General features: G+C 36.5%; 1 protein-coding gene across 2 annotated transcripts in view; it reads right to left on the bottom strand.

The window, feature by feature from the left end:
• LOC119823426 (cysteine-rich secretory protein 1-like) overlaps positions 1–20,780 on the bottom strand; it is a 63,989-nt gene that overhangs the window by 29,341 nt on the left and 13,868 nt on the right. The window contains exon 2 of one of the 2 annotated variants that reach the window (XM_038343437.1): positions 11,422–11,461. The exons of the other annotated variant lie outside the window; for it this stretch is intronic. The gene's annotated coding sequence lies outside the window, so the exon portion shown is untranslated. The remainder of the gene's footprint in view (positions 1–11,421; positions 11,462–20,780) is intronic. 2 annotated transcript variants of the gene reach the window in all.

Below are 20,780 nucleotides of genomic sequence, written 5' to 3'. Positions count from 1 at the left end.
TCAAATAATGTTATACACTCAAGTGATGTGTTTTGTCAGTGTCTCTTATGATGAAAGGGAACTTCTTTTGATTATAGGACCTCCTATGGTGTAATGGCCACTTCCCTACATAAACTCAAAATCTGTCTTCAGCTAGGTGCTTAATACTCCTAGCTACTTTGTCACATGCTTCTGTGGTTTTCAGAATGATTCTCAGCCTAAGGAATCTCTTGAAAAGTAATACTCCAATATAGAATGCTCTTAAAGTCATTTCTAACTCAGTTTTCAAGACTTACACTGATCCTTTTCATTTTATGCTTCAACCTGGCTTTCGGTTTTAATTTTAGGTTTTGTTTGTTTGTTTGTTTGTTTGTTTTTGTAGTATATCTACTACTCAGAAATGTTCCTTCCACTAATAGCACCTTATATTGCCCAGGCAAATCACAGTACTCATTCCTAAAGAAGCTGCTTCAATCACACCACTTCACAAATGGTTGAAAACCATCTTGGCACAAGTCATTCATTTTATGGTATCCAGGAAAAAAGGAACATGCAAATACTGCACTGGCATCTTCCTTCTCTGTCTTTTATTTTCGATTAGTGAATGATGCTGTCTGCATTTAGTTTAACCCTTTGTGTATCTCTAGACACATTCTTGTAGCAATTCACAGTTCTACGGTTTATTAATTTCCCAGATGTCCATAAACTCAATCAAATTGAAAGTTAAGAGTAACCCTCACAGTTCTTTGTAAGAAAGAATTTTAGTGCAGATGATGGATGAGTCTGACGTTAAACATTTTGCATGTGAGGAAATGGAGTAATGCTCCAGCACTGATATACATGAAAAGACAACGCGAGAAATAGACGCATTTATACTATTCACATTTTCTTAGGACCTAATGGCTTGCAAACTAAATTTACATATGTTGTGTACTTGAATTTCCCACATTTCTAAGAGAAACTTGTGACTATATTCAGTGTCGGGGCTTATAATATTTATCAATCTCATATAGGAAAAATTAGAACTAAATTATATTATTTCAATGATTTATTCTCCCTTGGATATCTTGCAAAAAAATTGTAAAACTTAGATTACTCTGTGTAGCAGGGAACAAATCCAAGTGCGTAGCCTCTTGTGGGAGGGAGTGAGAAGGCACGGGATCAAAGGCATAGACTCTAGGAGCCAGGTGAGAAGCAAAAGCTGCCCTGCCTATTGTTTGGTGCATAGGGAAGTTGCTAATGCGCATGCTCTGCTGACTTTGAAGGGGTTACTCCCAGGCTGTCATGGCCAGTTTTAGCTAGCTGTTGGCCTCCTTCTACAATACTGCATATGTCGAGTATGGCTTATAGATACAGTTATCCTTTTAATGCAAAAAAATTCAAATTAAATTTTATTTTACATGTATACCTATGAAAAACTTTTACAGATTCCTACTTTGTATCACAGCATTTCAACAGAATAGTTTTAGCCATACTAATTTGTATATATGCTCCTCAAGGTAAAGAAAAGTAACTTCATACATGATTGTTAGAAAGTTTCAAAACCAGGCATAAACACGTGGGTTCATTGCTAGCATGATACATACTCCATTAATTATTCTGGTTTTTTTTTCATGACAAATGTTGTTTTGGTTAATTGGAATAAAGAAAGAAAGCTCACTGTTCAGAAATATCAAGCATACATTTTTACTACAAAGTAAATTGTGTGATAAGTATTCAACATATATAATGATTCTGATTAGCATTTATTGCCCACAAATTTGCTTCCATAACTTTTATTTGTAATCTAGACAAAGTTTATTTCTGTTTTCATGTTTGCACAAGATTAATTTAAAAAGCAGTATAATTAAAATAAAAAGTTCAATTATTAAATGGGCAGAAAAGACACCTTAAAATATTTCTCAAATTCTACAGTAGCTTTTAAATGTATCTTAATATATAGTATACTTAAATTATATTTACTAATATATAAAATATATCACTTATTTATATTATTATGTTTAATAATATAATATATATTTATTTCGAAGTTAGATTTAAAATAAATCTTAAAACTGTTAGAAGATTTTAGAATATAAAACTGTTGTTTTAGAGAATTACAAAAAAATTAAACCCACAAAATTACTATTACTTGTAATGAATACTCCAATAATTAAATAGATCCAAATTTTGGCACAGTTCTTTGAAATGTACAATACAATATATTTAAATAATGTTTGTCTGTTTGTTTATGCACCCATAGCTTGTAAATACCATCTGTTTGGGATTCAATCCATCTCATTCCTGTGAATCTGATAATATATTTCTACGGTATAGAGGCAAAATCCTACCTGTTGTGGACAGTCAAAAAAGAAACAATATATCTTTGTTTCTTGAGAGGAACAAGAACACCAAGTAAAGATGATTTCAGAGAAAAGAGAAGCCTGGAATCTAAATAGAGGGAGCAGCAATGAAAGGCAGCAATATTAACTTCAAAGGTTTCGTAGTATTAATAAGATCGTAATTCGTATGTATTACAATCATTACACACATATGAACACATATATAAAAGTGCAGACATTTGGTGGTGACTAAGCAATTGTGCAATAAATCCACAGCCTGAATCACAACACTAATAGGTTAATTTATATCTTAACTACTCATTTATGCCTGGGCTCATCTTAATTAGCCATACCGGTAATTTTCACGTGATGTAATGAGACTCTGGTTGCAGTATTTTATTCTTTTGCTGTGTTACATTTGAGAGAAGGCAGCTGGCTGCTTCACCGACTTTAGAGGTATTGTATTCTGGATCATATTATACAAATGCATGCTTAGAAACTTAAGCAAGCAGCAGCTTCCAATGGGGAGACATTGTTAATATATATCATTTTAGGTGTATTTATTTGCAAGACATTTGAACATTGAGATTATCAGAAATATTTTGTTTTTTAGTAAGGACTGACTTTCTAAAGTTTTATTATTTTTACTTTAACATGTACTGTTCCTTTGCCTGCATGTACACATGTTTACCATGTGTGTGCCTGGTGCCTGCAGAAGTCGGAGGTGTATGCCTTATCTCCTGGACCTGGAGATACAGATGTTTGAGAGCCACAATGTGGGTCTCACAAACGCAATCTGTATCCACTGAAAGAACAGCTGATGGAAATTAACATTATAAGTGTTCATGATTACAGACATGAAAGTGTTCAACAGACCAATGATGTCATCACTCGATACATCCATCTGATCTGCAGATGGCACTCCAGAAACCAAAGCAGAGAGAGTATCCCGTCAGCCCACATCACTAAGTCTTTGTCATTGTCATTATTATTCTGCAGAAATCTAATGAATAAAATATGAATTTAATGGATTATAGGAATATGTGCATTGGGCAAAAGTATGTCTTCCAGTCATGACATGGACATTGAATTCATAAACTTATGGTAGTTGTGGTTAAAGTAAAAAACCTCCACAGGACTGGAACCCCATAACATGCACTTTGATGGGGAAAAAGCTCATGAGGCCTTCCTGCTCTGTAGGGTACTATTATTACTTAAAAAGTGCTGGAGGAAGGAATGTCCATTTCTTCAGAGGTTTAGCCACTAAAACGTAGGCCATACTTGGAAAATCACCTCCTACTCATGATCTTGTAAGCAATCATAATTCAACTCAGTCTCTCTCTCACACACACACTCTCTTTCTCTCTCTCTCTCTCTCTCTCTCTCTCTCTCTCTCTCTCTCTCTGTGTGTGTGTGTGTGTGTGTGTGTGTGTGTGTGTGTGTGCAAGTGAGAGAGAGAGAGGAGAGAGGAGGAAGAAGAAGGAGGAGGAGGAGGAGGAGGAGGAGTGGAAAAAGTCAGAGGAAGAGATAAAAGAAGAAGAAGAAGAAAAGAAGAAGAAGAAGAAGAAGAGAGAAAGAAGAAAAAGAAGAAGAAGAGAAGAAGAAGAAGACGACGAGAAAGAGAAAGAAAGAAGAGAAGAGAAGAAATAGGGGCTACTTCTGGGAAAGAAGAAGGGTTTCTTAAGGAGAACAATTGGGTTGAGAAAAAGAAACAGGTGTGGAAACAAAACCACTGTACACATGTAAGGTAATCAAAGAATAATATATACAGATATTTTATGTATAGTTTATTTTTTGAGATTTTTCATAATCAATCTCACTTATATAGCATTATTTTTTTATTCTGTACCTTTGTTTGGTTGTGGTGACCTTTTCCTCTGAGGTTTCTACTAGCCTTAGGTAAGAACTGGTAGAAAGTCAACCTACATCTAGAAAGAACAAAAGATGAAGGTCTTACTGTGAAACGCAGTTTCACTTCAGTTGAATCACGTGTCCAAGCCTCAAAGAAGTATTAAATATCATCTTATGTTTGATGCAAACTCAATCCTTATTGCCCTCTTATGATAATCAACAAACTAGAAATTCATTGCAATCAGACTTACTTGATAAAATTTTTACATATTTTTGATTTATTTGAATAAGAATTGTTAACTTTTCCTTCTGTACATTGCTGAAAGGTAGAATTTTCTGATATACAAGTTGAATCTGGCATATAGAGTCCCCTCATAAAGTACCAGAGCCTGTATCTAGAATGTACCTAATACTTGTATAGTACCCAGTATGGCATACTTGTCAACTCCCAATACACATATCCATTGGAAAGACAGCAACAGGACTCCTGACACAGGAAAGATTGTGATTCCATGCCCCACGGAGATGTTACACTGGAACTTCTTCACCATTCTCTGTAGTCTCTACTAAGACTTAAAATAACAACTGGTGCCAATTCTGGTGTTGGTCAATCCTTCTAGAATAAAAGTATATTCTTCTAATCACAATTTTGAGAAACTCTCCCTTTATCATTATGGAAAGGAATTCGGGGATAAGGTGTTTTTGATTTCTTATAGAACTATAAAATCCTGAGGAATACTTTCTGTGGAGATTTTGTGTAAGGGGTTTAACTGTTTAAAACCAACAGAAAGTGCCTGGTGTCAATGGATGCTTTACACCCAGAAATAACCATACACCTACCCCAGTGGGAATCAACCATTCACCATCCACCCCACCTATTACTGAGGCTGTCCCAGAGCACGAGGCAGCTTACAGTTTCAGCCATGATGGTTTTCTAGACATCTGGATCCAAAGTAAACATCAGGGAATTGAAGAGCCCTGATTTTCCCAGATATCATTTCTAATCACAGTTCAATTGAGTAGAAGAGTGGAATGGTGTGTTAAGAGGCAAGTGATGTCTCTTGGTTTTCTTTGTACAAGTTTGGGTCTGTGACAGGGAGCCATCTTGAATATGGATGTGACTGTAGGAGATAAAACTTTATTTTCCGTTTCCCTGAAATTCACACACACATATACGCACACAAATCTTGTTATGTAATCCAAGTCACCATTTTCCTGGGACCCTGGATAGTTAAATACGGAAGAAGCAAACTTAAGAAACTGTATGCAGTGGGATTTGGGCCAGAAGTGGTGAATGAGGCTCTCTCTTTAAGAAACCACTGAAGAGGAACTACACACAGGGACTGGTCCTGGGAAACCACCGGCTGTGTTGAAGGAAAGCACACAGTCAGTTCAACCTCTTGGACTCAATTTAGTTTGTTGCCTTCACACAGGCTTGACAGGTTTGCATCAACCCAGCCCTGAAAACACACTGAGCTCACCTATCTGGAGTAAACACTGACTTGGGAAATTTAGTTCGCTGCTACCTTGTTCTACTGTGCCAACAAACAACAAGGCCAGCTCCTTCCTCAGACACGCACATTGATTGAGCTGACTGGCAAGGAACACTACAATAGGAAGTGAGGCATCCGTTCTCAGGTTTTGTTCTCCTTAGGAAAGACACAGACATGCGAGAATGTTGGGAGAGCTGGAGAGTGCCTTAGCTCACCATAATGATCATAGCAATGAAGGCAGCGCATTCCAAATCATTCAAAACTAAATGGAAAAAGCCATCCATATTTTACTAAACACTATTTTGAAATTTGATGATTGGTTGTTTTTGTGGTGTGTGTGTGTGTGTGTTTTCCTTTTAATATAATTTTGTTACGATTTCTTTATTATTTTTGGTTGTTTCTTCTTCTTCTAATAGGTAAATTCTCTCTCTCTCTCTCTCTCTCTCATAATAATTGCCTTCATTTTCTCTCTTTTACCTTTTCAATATCGTAAACTTTTCTCTCTACTTCTGATTTTTAAGTTCGTTGATTTTTTTTTCTGGGCTTTAACTCCTTTTAATTGTTTCTGTTTTGCATCTCACCTGAGTTCTCACCACTGCTGATGTAGCTGCTGCTGGAGGTGTGGCTGCCATAGTCCCTGTGCAGGTTCCTTTTGTTTCCCTGTCTGGCTCACTGCTGTTTGTTTTGCTGCTCTTTGTTTCTTCCTTTTGAAATGATGCTGTGGATCACAGCAAGTTACCTTGTTGTGGAGATGCTCTATTACCAAACTACTCCCAGATCAGTTAGAGTCAACATACTTTAGACTATATACAACCCAGCCCACCTAAATTTCAGTGAATACTGTAAATAAAAGAATAGGATAAAAAAAACCTCAATTCCTGAAACTCATCTACAATATATCTGTCATGTATGCTAGAAATAATTGTCTCCTGTGATTATAACACAGAAAGTAGGACCATCTGGCCCCAACAAAGCTTAAATTTTATTAAAATATACTCTCCGCCTTCAAAGAGAATATAATTTGAAATAATGTTAAAATATTTTTAAAACCGTCTATTGGAGACATATTCAACAGTTCATAATGACTGGATACTCCAAGGCATGTATGTCACTAATAGAAGTCTATTACCTACAATGAGTTTTCCATAAAGGTAGAAGAACAAGCCACAACAATATATGCACATATATAAAAACAAAACATATAAATTATGACAAAGAGATAACCTGACTCCCTTAAAAGTTGAAAAATATCCAGAGATGTTGAAGTAAAAAACCAGAAAAGAGAAATATAAAAATAGTTTTCAAGAAGGTGATGATTTTTATTTAAAATTTTTCATACAGTGTATTTTGATCATATGATGATGAACTTTAAGAAAATACAAAAACAACTATATGAATTAAGTAAGAAAATCTGGATATTTGTAAGAAGTTTGATAAACAGAGATTTTAGAAGAAATATAAATTCAAAGTTCTGTATTTCAAAAAATAATCATTGGAAAGCCTCATCAATATATTAGATCAAACCAAAGGTAAATTTTAGTGTTTAAAGATATGGTTGACTAGCCGGGCGGTGATGGTGCACGCCTTTAATCCCAGCACTCGGGAGGCAGAGGCAGGTGGATCTCTGTGAGTTCGAGGCCAGCCTGGTCTACAAGAGCTAGTTCCAGGACAGGCTCCAAAGCCACAGAGAAACCCTGTCTCGAAAAATCAAAAAAAAAAAAAAAAAAAAAAAAAAAAAGATATGGTTGACTAATTCTAGCATTCAAACAGCAGGAAAGGAAAATCAAAATAATTACAAATAGAAAATATAAGTATTCTTAAAAGGGTTCAGAGACAAGGGTTACATAAAATTGGTGTAGTTGATGCTCTGCAAGTATAATATATTCAATGTATAAACTAAATATACTTATATAAAAATAAATATAAAAATAAACTAGAGACATATTCAATGGAAAAATATAAAATTTCCTCTTCTTTTAAAAGCTTTAGATGTCTAAGTAAAGGAGACATTTGGAACCCCAGGCAAATGTAATCAATAAATTACATACCCAAGCTGCAATACAATTAAGATCCTATGAGGACTGAAGGAACAAAGACTATTGAAGGGTTCAAGACATATACCTTCCCCTACAATGCAAACCAATAAAAATAATAGCAGCTATCTCATTAGAAACTCAGTCAGAAGGTCATTGAATGAAAAAGCTACTAATTAAAATTACCACAACCAGAAAACCTAGCTTTCTTAATTAAAGGAAAAATGAAGAATTATCAAGCTCAAACTGAATTCAATGAAGTCAGGATAACTATACAACATTTAAATACAAATAAAGGAATTCTTAACAGAAAAAAAGAAGTTAACAAACCCGGGGGTATGTAAGCAAATGAGAATTGGGAAAGACCTTGATTAGAGCACATCAAAATGCAGCAGGAATGGTGGAGCACACACATTATCCCAATGCTTGACAGATAGAAATAGGAAGATGAGAAATTCAAGAACTTCCTTAGCTCAGAAGTGATCTGGAAGCTGTGCTGACCAACAGGAGACCCTGCTTTAAAAGAAGCACCATTCATGGGAACATACAGAAAAAGTGAAGCATTGTCTTCTAAGCAACTGGAAAGCAGAGCAAGCAGGAACAGCTTTACTCATACCCTGCAGAGCAAAGTCAGGTGGCCTTACATACCAAAAGAAGCGACAACACATTAAGAAGAAAAGAGAGCAGACAGATATGCAATAGCTGTTTTAGCAACGAATTCGCAGAACAAACAATACTGGATGTGACCACCACCACACAAATACAATTAATTATATAAATTTCTCGTCATTGACACCAAAAAATTGACAAGAGTTAAACTACATTATGAAACAAATGGCCTTACAAAGTAAATATAGAGAAAATATAACAACCAACAATAGTAGAATACATCTATCAGAAATTCAGAGATTTTTTTCTAAAGTGGAGCATAGTTTAGACAGTAAGTCAAACACCAAACTAATGAAGTTAGAAATTAAGAAGAGAAATTATAGAAAACATATGAACATATAGAGATAAAACAATGCCTTTTGAAATGGTGTCACTGAAGGCACCAAAGGGGCATTAAATATGGTTTGTACAAGCAATGGAATTAATACAAGTAAAGAGAGATGACATCATGAAGTTAGCAAGTAAATGGAGGAACTGGAAATATCATATTGAGTGAGGTAATCCAGACTCAGAAAGACAAATGCCAACATAGTCTCTCTTATTTGTAGATAGTAGTTTTCTAATCTTTAGATTTCAGTATATAACTTGAAGTCACAGGTGAACAGCAAAAAAAGGGACAATGGGGAGAAGACAGGAGAAGGAGCTCAGGAGAGGCAAGAGGCAATAGGATGATACAGGTGTTATGCAAAGGATAATGGGAAAATTGGGGAACTTTAACTGAGAGGAAAAATAAATAACACTAAGGATGTGAACCCTTTATATTGCTATCTTAGTGATGAAATGCCGTACTCAAGGCCACTGACAGGAGACGAGTTTTTTAGGGTTCGTAATTCCAAAGTCACAACAGTGGATGAGGGCAGAGCAGAGGCTAGCGTCGTAGAGGATGGAACTCAAGCATGAAACAAAGAAAGCACACTGGGAATGATTCCAGTCTTTAAACCTCAAATCCTGACCCTGGATATTATCAAGTCTACTTCCCCTACACCTACATAAGCAGAATAACCAACTTAAAACTTAGTGTTCAGAAGCCAGAGTCTGTTGAAGAACTTATCATTCAAAAAACCACAGGGTTTAGACAAATAATACATGTACATATATGTGTGACTGTGTGTATGTGTGTGCACATATATACTTAATGGAATTGCAGTACATGGCTATGGTACAGCCACCAAGAACCATGAACTAGCTTATGAAAATGCCAGGATCAGTTGTGGAAACCCTTCACTTAAGTTCTTGGTTGAAGGATACAGTTGTCTCCCTAACAATGTGGGTTATTGTCATTGCATGGATAACTTTCAGAAATTGAAAAAGATTGGCATTTCTAAAGACATCATGTTCTTTGATCATGGAACATGGAGAAATTGATCTGGAACTAAAACTGGAAGCCTTCCCTCTGAGGACTATCTGTCACAGTACGGGAAGGTGTTATTGCAAGCTTCCAAGAGAGGAAAGTGTACCAGTTGTCCTAAACAACTGGATTGCTCATGAAACACAATAACAATAGATTCAGCAAGATATATACACAATCCAATAGTGATATTTTCTTCTTGGGATTAGGGAGCAGCTGTCTAATTGGGCATAAGGAAGAGTTGGTGAGAGGGAATTCATATTTGACAGTGAAACCTAGCCACACCCTCATGATTCTAGAGGTCATAAACCCTAGAGCAGAACATAGAATAACCGTTTTCCTAACATAACATAATTATGCTCTAAATATTTACCTTTATACTCACTTAAAGGTATAGTGTCGCCACTGACCAAACAAGAATCTTACTGCAACAGATGGAGACAATTGCAGAGATCCCCAACTTGTCAGAATACAGAGAACTAACCATGAAATGCCTAACCCCAGTTAGTTCATCTTTAATATAACCCCTAAACAAACCCAAGGTCAGGGGAAATCCCAGAAAGGGAACAAAAAGACTGTACGAGCCAGAGGACCAGAATATCTCCTGCTTCTAGACATGACAGAAACATCAGTCACAAAATCTCAACAATATGATTGCCTGAACAAGACTTACATAATGATATCACCAGCAGACATACTAACAAGGATTGTGGAATTTCTACAGGGTCCAACCACTAGACGAAAAGCTACAAGGGTCAGTGGCTGCTGAGAGAAAATCTGTGTCCTCCAGAGAGGAGCTCCTACATAGGTTATTCAGTTTCAATTAGTCAGGCCAGGACGCATGTTCTTCCAATCAATGCCAAGTATACTGAATAAGCTGTATATCCATTGAGGAAAGGAAAGGCTATAAATTTGAGGAGGAGGGAGAAAGGGGGAAGTTGAAGGGACAGAAATAATATACATGCAGTGCTTTTGTGTGAAGTTCTCAAAATATAGTTTAAAGCAACAACAAAGGTAGCAGTTCTGTGAACTTGAAGATCATAATATGGTTATAAGGAACAAAATGTATGCAAACCAAATTCAACAACACGTTTAAAAATTATACTCTATGATTCATTTGGTTTCATTCTAAAGAAGCACGGGTGTTTCAACATGTCAAAACTAATGAATGTAATGAAGCTGAGGTAGTTAGTGTTCCTTTTCAACTTGACAGACCCTAGAATCACCCAGGTCATGGGTCTCTAGGCATGCCTTTGAGAATAATTTAACTTTATTAATCAATGAGGAAAGGCCCATTTTGATTATGGGCAGGACTGCTTCATGGACCTGGGATCCTCGACTGCATACAGTGGAGAAATCAAGCTGATCACAAGCTTGTTTTTGTACTTATCTCTTTCCTCTTAGTGGATGTGTTGGGTCTAGTGTTTTGAAGAGTTGTTTTTTTTTTCTACTAGAGAGGTATGTTCTAAAAAAAATTTTTAAAAACTTAGAACCTGGCATGTTAGACATTTTAAAAGTTAATCTTAGAGGCTGGAGAGATGGCTCAGTGGTTAAGAGCACTGGCTGCTCTTCCAGAGGTCCTGAGTTTAATTCCCAGCCACCACATGGTGGCTCACAACCATCTGAAATGAGATCTGGCACCCTCTTCTGGCATGTGGGCATACATGAAGGCAGAATGTTGTACACATAATACATAAATAAATCTTTTTTAAAAAAGTTAATCTTACCTGGTGTAATGAAACACCTAGTTCAGTCCCTTTTACTTCTCTGCATTGGAAAGAAAAACATATGACAGGAGTCACTTTGCTAGTCTGCGTTTTCTAAAGAAGAAGTTAATGAACACAAAACAAATAGCCGAGAGACCAATACTCAGAAACAAATACTAATGCCTAAGTACAAGAACAAAAGCCATTTATTGTAAATGATGGAGTCTTCTCAGGAATTGATAATGAGACAAATGGGCTTTAATATGCATAAGAAGATGAATCTAGATTTAGATGTCACATCCATCACAAAAGTTAATTCATATCAAATAGTAAGTATAAACTGTAATAGTATAAAAGATCTCTAATAAGACTTGGGAAGAAGCCAGAGTGATCTTGATTTTTGGTTCACACAGAATATATCATCTCCAAAAAATGTACTTAATTATCAGTTCTTCACCAGACGAAATCTCTTGTATAAAATTAAGTTCAAAAGAATGAGAACACACTGTATATTACTGAAAAAATGTGCAATATACAATTTAATACAAGGTTGCTACCACAAACATAAAAATAACTCCTCCAAGAGTTTGCAAATGAGGTGAGACAGATAGTTCAGTAGGTAAAAGTGTTTGTTTCTGTCTAAGTCTGAAAAGCTGTGTTTAAATCCCAGAACCTGCACAAAGGCCAGATTGAGAAGCATGAGCATATGGAACCCCAATATTCCCCTCCTTGGATATGGAGGAGAACACTGAAGAACTTCTGGAAGTTAGCTGGTCAGCTAGCATAAAGCCACAGGAGGAAACCCTATCTCAAACACAGTGCAGTTCTAGGACTGACACCCAAAAGTTGTCTTCTGATTTCCATAGACATGCCATGACACATAGGCATGTTCAAGGAGACAGAGGAGTATGTACACACACACACACACACACACACACACACAAATACACACAATTTTACATAACACAAGGACATAATCTTTAATAACATAATCCCTAACAACAATCTGTAAATATTAGTTCTTATAACTGCAGATAAGAGCAGTCTGCAAGCCTCATCAAGGAATCTTCTCTTTGCACATAGTCAACTACAGAAAGACACAACCAACTAAAATAAAATGCATTTTGTGGAGCTCAGTCCCACACCTTAGTCTTAGAGAATACTACTCAAATAAAATGACATAGGAAATTGAAAATCCAAAAATTAAGTGAAATAACACACATTCTTGGATGTAATACTCCAACTATTACCCCACTAAGTGCAACAGGAAAGCTAATATATTTATGATTGTATTGCAAAATATAAAACTCTATCAATCGCTAATCAAACTTATCAATGTAGTCTTAATATATGACCCAGTAAACATTCCTGTTGGAATACACCAAAGAAATTTTAATATCATCAACACGTTAATACCTCTATATGAAGATTGGCTTATAACTGAAAAAAACTTGGAACTAGTCCAGATGTCTTTCAATAAGCAAATGGTTTAATGAACTGTGTTTAACAAAACATTATTCAGTGATAAACCAGAGTGCTTAGGCTTGGAAAATATAAGAGAGTAATACATGCATATTATTAAATAAAAGATTGTAGTCCACAGAGGTGACATTCTACAAGCCATTCTGGATAGTGAAAAATTGGGAAACTTGTGACAAGAATCAAGGGGAGTAGGGGGAATAAGGAAAAAGAGGCAAAAAGGTAGAACTTGTAGAACTTTAAAGGCAATGAAATATATGTCATGGTACTTGAGTGGTAGACAGAAACACATGTCAAAACATTAAGTGCATGATACCAGGACTGAATTCTAATACATTAACTAATGACTTTAGATAACAATAGGTAAAATATGCTTATTGATTATACCAGTTTTAAAATTTTGTTAAGAATTAATAATGAAGTGGGAACGTGTATTGGTGGGCAGGAGCATACGGAAATACTTATGAATTTTCTTGTGGTCTAAAATACTTTAATAATAAAATCTACTTAATCACAATTTTAGGAAAGAAGACTGGTTGAAGTGCTAGGATTGACATGCAAGGCTCTCCTATGATTTCCATACCTGTGCTCTAGAACATGAACATTCTGCCCTAACACAGTAACATGCACAGACACACACGCACACATGCACACGTAAATGCACACACACTGCCACTTTCAAAATTATTGTTCTTCACAAATATTTGAAAAAATGAAAAAATTAAAAGCCAAATTAAGATGTCCATCACTTCAATGTGTCACATAAGGAATTTTAACATCAAAAACACAAAAGTCTTCAATTTTCACTGGAGATTAACAAGGAATTACAGGGACAAGGTAGAACCTGAACTAAAAACAACAGAAAATATGGCTGACATTTGTGAGACATGGTCAGACAGAGAAGAAGTAAAGCTGAGTCTACCCTGCTCTTATGACTTCCTAGAGAAAATTTTCCTTTCACTCGGGAGAAAGGACCACTTTGGTGGATTCTTGGGCTCTGAGGACAGGACATTATCAATCAGAATATTTTTCTGCCCATATTGAAGTAACAAGCCCTTCCAATCTGCCATCTTCTAAGCGCTCAGCTTTCACTCTTCGTCATCTATTTCTGAGTACCTGCATCCCTAGTTTCACTTGAATGCATATTGGTTTGAGTATTTTTAGCTCTGTCACTAAATTAATCTGGAATATTCTTTACAAAGGTATGAAATTTCTTTCAGTAATTTCAAATAAAATCTATAGGAAGACAGTGTCTGAATTTTTTTTAATTCTTACACTTTCATCTTTCTAATGCTGCACAAATAATTATTTTAATGCGGATAATTTCATTTCACATGTTTAGAAAATAAACAAAGAGTTCTATCCAAACAGAAGTAAAATCGAGTTAATTGGTAACAGGACAAAGCCACCCCCACACTGAAAACAATGATGCCTTGTTGTGGATACATGTTCATGTCTACAGGTTTAAATTTTTTAAACTCAAAAAAATTAATATTTTAAATATATACAAGTATAACCTGTAATAATAAATTTAATATAATTATACAAGTCATTATACATAAATCTACACATAAGCATATTGGGCAATATTAGCATATTCACATACATCTTTCCAAAATAAGCATTGAATTCTGGTTAGTTGAGTTTTGGTGTCAATGCTGTGGGGATTTTTATTAATTTTTTTTTCATTTATTTTATATATTGACCACAGTTTCCCCTTCCTCCTCTATTCCTGTTCCCTCACCTCACCTCCCTTCTACCCACCCCTCCCCCATACTCCTCCTTCATTCAGAAAGGGGCAAGACTCCCATGGAAGTCAGCAAACCATGGCATTATCAAGTTTAAGCAGGACCAAGCTCCTCCCCCTTGCATCAAGGCTGGGTGAAGCATATGGGCATGGGGCATAGGTTCTCAAACACCAGCTCAAGTGTGAGGGACAAGTCCTAATCCCACTGATAAAATCCTGTGAATTTTTTGTATTTTGTTTCTTTTTCTTGTGCAAATATTCTAATCCAGATTTCTGCCTTTGTTTTGATTGTTTAGTTTTAAATGGAGACTTTCTATATAGCTCAGGCTGACCGTGAACTCAAAGCAATTCTATTCCTGCTTCATGAGTGACAGAACTACGTGTATATGTTATTATCATACCTGGTCAAAGCCCTGCTTCTTTTATAGGGTAACTAACAATTTTATTTACTCCTTCTTACAATATTTACCATTTGTAATGGAAATTTTGATGTTGATTCTTTTCATGTTTTGTGTCAGTTTATTTTACATATTGTATTGCTATTACCTTACTTTGGCTTCTTTCATACTCTCCCCCACTGCGATATTTACTTTTTAATCTACTTTTTTTTCCTTTACTATTATTGAAAATTAAATACAAAAATGTGTTGTCCATCCAAATTCCATGTTATTATAAATTTTTATAGGTTCTTATTTTGTATATTTTTTTATGTATTTTGTTGCAATTATTTTATTTTTTTAATCTCTTTCAATCTCTTTCTCTGTGTACGTGTTTATGTGTGTATCCAAAGGAACTGTTAGCCACTAAACATAATGCTGTGAACCTTTGCAAGAGCAGAAAGATCTTAATCATTTAGATATCTCAAATTTTCAAAATTTACAAAAGACTTAGCCATGTTGTCATTTGCCTGTGTGGTTTCTTGGGTCAAAAAAAAATCCTGTAATAAGCTACTTCTTCATTCTATTTTCTTCAGGATTCAGCAAATTCCTGGGATGCTATGAATTATGTAACTCACAAAGCCATTGTACATCTTGACTCTTAGTATAAACCACAATACATTCTTTTACCAGGTAAATGGTTGGCATGTTCATTAACCAGTCACTACTACAATGACGCACAGTGGAAATCTAAGAATGATGGAAAATAATTCTCTCATACAGTACATCCCAAGCAAAGTTTCACTTCCCTCTACTCATCCCAGCCTCCCCAACCTTCATATGTCCCAAGATTCACTTCCCCTAGCTTTCTTTTTCAGTAAAGGGCAAGCCTCTAAGAGACAGCAGTCAAACATACAAAAGAAGATACAATAAGACAAGGTAAAAGTCCTCATACCAAAGCTGGACAAGACTATCCAACAGCAGGAAAAGAGTTACAAGTGCATGCAAAAGAGTCAGTTACACGTCTGCTCCCACTGTTAGGAGTCTCACAAAAACATCAAAGTAACAGCTCTAACATATACCCATGTAGGCCCTATGTATATTATTTTAAAAACATTTTAATTGTAATCATTTTCTCTGTAGAAGTTTTATCTAGGCCCATCAATTCTATTATAGAACACAGAACAGACATTCACTCTCTTTTAGCTAAAGGAGATCTTATTCCTAAGCTGAACTTGAAGGTACTTCAACAAAGTTAATATGATGACCATTTCTTTTTTTTTTTTTTCTTGAAGACAGAGGATGTATCTGGATTGTTCTTTATCAACTTGGCTAGAATATGTCAAGAATTGAATTCATGTTTGATTTGGGATGTCCTTCCGTAAATGTGTTGCTTTTATTGGTTGATGAATGAAGCTATTTTGGCCAATGGCTTAGCAGAATAAAGCTAGACTGGAAATCCAAACAGAGCTGGAGAGAGAGAGAGAGAAAGAGAGAAAGAGAGAGAGAGAGAGAGAGAGAGAGAGAGAGAGAGAGAATGCAGAGTCAAGGAGATGCCACATAGCTACCCAAGAAGCAAGATGTGAAGATGTGAGGTAACAAACCAGAAGTCTCGTGGTAAAATATAAAATAATAGAAATGGGTCCATTTAAGATTTAAGAGCTATCTAGGAATACTCCTGAGTCATTGTCCAAACAGTGTTGTAATTAATACAGTTTTTATGTGATTGTTGAGGTCTGGGAGGCTAGGAAGCAGAAGTACAGTCTCCGTTTGCACATGTTTCTGTTTCTTGAAATGGAAACCCAATGCAAATGATGTCTGTGATGGATCCTTTCATGACCTCAGGATGGGTCCTCCCTAGAATGTTACAGAAGAACGAAATATAATCTGTTTTCTGAAAAAATAAATTTAAAACATACTTATTACTGTAAGTGAGTCAAAAATCAAAGTTTTTCAACACATTTTAGACTGGGATTATTTATACTTGAATCTATATTGTATTATAGAGTCTGAGTTCAACTCTTTGCTATTTGTGCTATATGTCTGTACCAGAACACTGGGTGGGATAAATAAAACCTTGATGAGCATCCAGGAGGGATTAATCTGTCCCTGCTTGAGTGCTACTGTTTCAAAAAATAGTGATCAGGCAATGGTCCTATAGAGTTTATAATGCCCTATTAAGGCACTTACAGCATACACTGCAGTTTTTGAATTAAATACCAGATGGGTGATAGAAACAACAGCAGCACAGAAAGGTGCTGATCACTCATCTTCCTGTTGTGGCTTTTGCTAAAGCCTGTAGTGCTGCAATCAGCAGAATCAGTTACTGAAAGGACTGGAACAGAAAGGCAAGTGCTTAAAGGAGACACAGACTTCCCACACCCTTTGGATGCTGATAATAAATTTCCACACCCTGAAATGAGCACAGACTAGGAGCTCCATACTGTTGGGGTGGGGATACTAATGACAGTGGTACAATTTTTCTTTAAAAAGTTATTTATTTATATATTAAGAATGATCCTAACATTGGTTATGGCCTAAAATAATAATAACGCAGTATTCTCAGAAACAAGCTATCATAAACTCTCTGTGTGTCTCTCATACACACACACACACACACACACACACACCATAAGAAAGAGTTTTATGCCTGGTTTATCTAAGAGATCTACAAACAGAACTTTTCAGGTGAAATATGGAAAAATATCAAAGCCATTGCAAAAGGCACCCTTGCAGATGTCTTCTTGATGCTTTATAACCCCCCCAATTCTTTAGCAGGTTTTCTTGGACCACCAGCCCCCATAATACAGCATAGAGATTTATTATGAATTATGAATGCTCAGCCTTAGTTTATGCTTGTCCCACTAGCTCTAATAAATTATTTTATCTGTTTCCCTTCATCTATGCTTGGCCTTGGGCTTTTTACTTTGTTTTCATTCTGTATTTCCTACTTTCCTGTTCATCCTTGTCTGGCTGGTGTCTGCCCAGCTGGCTGGCTTCTGGCATCTCTCTTTCTCTTTCTCCCTCATTTCTCTCCAGCCTAGATGCCTCCTCCTGTTAACTTTGTCTACAAGTCCTGCCTATCCTTCTACTGTGTAGCTATTGGTCATTCATCTTTCTATTATACAAATAAGGTGCATTAGGCAGGCAAGGTGAAACAGCAGCACATCTTTACATAGTTAAACAATTATTCTGCAATACAAACAAATTCAACACATCTTTACATGGTTAAGCAAATATTATATTCCACAACAAAATTCTATGCGTAGGAAGGGTATATTCACACCTTGATGTCCAGTTGAGAGGTGGTCAGACACATTACTTTCCTCAAACATTTACTTCTCAGAAAAAAAAAAAAAACACATTTGGTAACATATTGTGTATGAGTTATCTACCTAGAGAGTAAACATTTTCAAACATTCCTCATAAAACAAGGACCATCTCACTACTGAAATATTAGAATAAAAGAAAATATTTCTACAACTATTGGTGTCAAGACCAAATTGTATGTCATCTGCTTCCTAATTTAGGTTGCTAATCTGGTAACAAAATATGACAGAAATCATTTGTGCTCTAGTGTAAATCATATATTCAGAGCTTCTTTCCATTTTCTGCATATTGTAGGAGTACATATGGATAGGACTCATGTTTCTTACTATGATCCTTGTCATGAAAAGTTACCTCTATTTCAGGTTCTGACTCAGACTCAGAAAAACCTCATCACATCTGCTGATCACAAGACAAATATCAGGGCTATATTTGACAAGATTGACTGCCAAGGCAAAGAAAAAACATAGAGGCCTTGGACAGGATGCTCGGTGCCTCTTATCAAGGTCAAGAACTGTTTAAAGAGCCGGGCGGTGGTGGCGCATGCCTTTAATCCCAGCACTCGGGAGGCAGAGGCAGGCGGATCTCTGTGAGTTCGAGGCTAGCCTGGTCTACAAGAGCTAGTTCCAGGACAGGCTCTAAAAAAGCTGCAGAGAAACCCTGTCTCGAAAAACCAAAAAAAGAAAAAAAAAAAAAAAGAAAAAAAAAAGAACTGTTTAAAGGCTTGACTAATGATGATCAACCCCCATTAGACCTATTACCATCTTCACAAGCATAAGAAAATCTTGTGCATACAAGTGTTAAGTGGAATCAGTAAACTTCAGGAGTATGATCATCAGAGGACCAAAGTTAGGCACCAACAAGACAATGCTGTATGTTTAAACTTCTACAATTTGGATGAATTACTGAAATTAGCTAAAAGTGTGTTTATTTCCCAACAAAGTTAACCTGGAGCCTCCTGGTGTCCTACTTGCTGTGCCTCTTGCTGGCCTGCCTTTCAGGTTCTCCATCCTCCTTCGTTAATCACCCAAACACAAGGAGAGTGAAGGCTGCAAATAGACAATAAACTAGGCTCTCCTCTTTCCTGTAAGATGCTAAAAAATGGTCAGAGACAGCAAAGAATGTGTTCTGAGCCATCTGCTCAAGATGCAGGCAGCTAGTAATTAGCATCACTTTAGAACTAATGGCCTAATCTTCCTTTCTTTAAAAGCACAAGTTGTTTCATTGCGAGATTCACAGTCAAATCACAATGGGCCACTCACCCTTCCTCACTGTAGTCTGATCAAAAATGAATAGAAATATTTTATGTTCCAAACTATGAGCTTTTGTGGTTAGAAAAATATTTACTATCATAGTTTTTCCCTTTAATTTCTTTTTTGATATTGTCAAAAAAGGTATATGATACATTTTAATCCTACTCAAATCTAAGATTCTCTTTTTTTTCCCCTCCATCTCACATGAACCAATAAATTCTCTTCCCAACTGACTCCTGCTTCATGTCTCATATTGTTTTGGAGCTGAGTGGATTTAACCTGGTGTGGGAGCATTCCTGCAGGACTATCCCTGGTCTGGCTCCAGCATGCTTGCACCTAGCCCTAATCCCTCATTTGTTTAACAGATTCCTTTTGTTTCTCTTGTTGCCCTATGTGGATCTTGCCGGAGAGTTTCCCAAAGATACAAAGCCTATGCAAAACTTGATTGGGGAAAAACCCAGAAAACCTAGTTACCCTCTTTATTGAGAATTTGCGCTTGACAGTCTTACTTTGGCAGTTCAGTCAGGTTGTTTTGAGGATATAGAAACCAACTGGCTATGGAGTAAATTGGAGAACAATAAAAGAAGCCCTGGGCAAAGGGAAAGCAGCTCAGTCCTTAGAGACAGATCTACCCTGCATCCAAGAAAGGCTAAATTCATTCTCGAGGTGTGTCTGAGGTCTCTTTTCCATGGATCCCTGTGAATACTCACACTCACGCTGCAACAACTGGGCTACACACAAGGTCTGTGTACACAGTGATCTGTGGAACAAAGGTAAATAAGAGGTGGCGAAGACACTGAAGATAATAACTTCCCCTGCTCCAGCAGCTATCAACTGCCAATGCCTTCTTAGAAAGGGCCTGGGTCCTGTGAGACCCTCCCTCATCTATGACTGAATGCTAATGAGCCCAGTCTTGTGCAAGTCCTGGTCATGCAGTCCTGTGTTCATTCGTCCATGTGGGAAAAAAATCAAGTCAGGTAGGTTCTTAATTAAGTCAGTTAGTTCTCACATAAGGGGCTGGTAGAGTATTCGTTCTTGAAAACTGGCCTTTGTAAAGAGAACAGCCTTCACTCTCATAGTCCAAACGGCTCCTCCTGCCCCACCAGCAACTTCTCCTGGAGGCCTGATAGAGCTATAGTCCTCTTAAATCTTCACTGTGCACACCTGATAGAGCACTTGAAGGAAAGCTTTGAATGT

The sequence above is a fragment of the Arvicola amphibius genome, chromosome 9, assembly GCF_903992535.2.
Source record: "Arvicola amphibius chromosome 9, mArvAmp1.2, whole genome shotgun sequence".
Lineage (NCBI taxonomy): Eukaryota > Metazoa > Chordata > Mammalia > Rodentia > Cricetidae > Arvicola > Arvicola amphibius.
Note: the sequence above shows the minus strand (reverse complement) of the source record. Positions and strands in the feature narration are given on the sequence as shown.